This window comes from Alligator sinensis, unplaced genomic scaffold (genome assembly GCF_000455745.1).
Source record: "Alligator sinensis unplaced genomic scaffold, ASM45574v1 scaffold899_1, whole genome shotgun sequence".
Lineage (NCBI taxonomy): Eukaryota > Metazoa > Chordata > Crocodylia > Alligatoridae > Alligator > Alligator sinensis.
The window spans coordinates 866,798-867,723 of record NW_005842614.1 but is presented as its reverse complement, the minus strand read 5'-3'; positions in this window follow the sequence as shown (position 1 = coordinate 867,723).

The window sequence follows — 926 nt, the reverse complement described above, 5'->3', positions numbered from 1 at the left end:
GCTGTAGGAACCTTGCATACCTTGCTTTGGTATATGAGCATTTCCAGAAATTAAAAAAGGGGTTAAACGCTGATGTTTCCACTTTTCCTTCTGCCTCCCAAACAGAAGGCTGTAATGCACAGATAAAGCATCTTAAGGAGATCGTGGGCTCTGACAAAGCAGGAATTCCAATACTTCCATGGGGTTCACTAGGAAGCCTGCTGGTGCTCTGAATTTTACCTGGGAGATACCCAGATACTATGTTTCAGGGATTGGGATTTACCTTTGGATAGCTAGAAATGCCTTGTTCATCACAAGATAACCCAAACAGACCCTAAACACCTGCCAGTGTAAAGTAATGAGATGTCCATCATTTCCCAAGACGACACAGGATGTCTTCAGAGTTTTTTTCAAGACATATGGAAGACCCACATTTTTCATTTTATGAATCAAAATGTTGGCTTGAGAGGTATGGCTGTGCAGAGCAGAGCATTTGTTCTGTTTCCCTAGAACAAACAGTGCAGGAGCATTCAATGGGATTGAACTATGGTGGTAAGCAGATGGTATAAACACTGTCCAGAATGTTCCTCATCTCAAAGTGAACGATGACATTTGTTTAGTGCCTCGTGAGAAACTCCCACAGTCACCAACCTACTCAGAAGACTCTTAACTCCATAAGAAACATGTCTATGTGGTCACAAAAAATGACCCTGATGTTTCAAAACAAACATCTCTAAAATAGTTGGTCTATGACCCACCCAGTTTTCAAGGTGACGAGTAGGGCAACTTAGTAGGGCTATGCAAAACAGCACCATTTCATTTCGACTTCTGTTTCGATGGGACTGTTTCATTTCAAGTTTTGTTTTCTGTCAAAACCGCTGTTCCATTTTGTTTCGTCAAAACGGTTTCGATGTTTTGCCCATAGGCTATGAGGAAGCATGAAACTG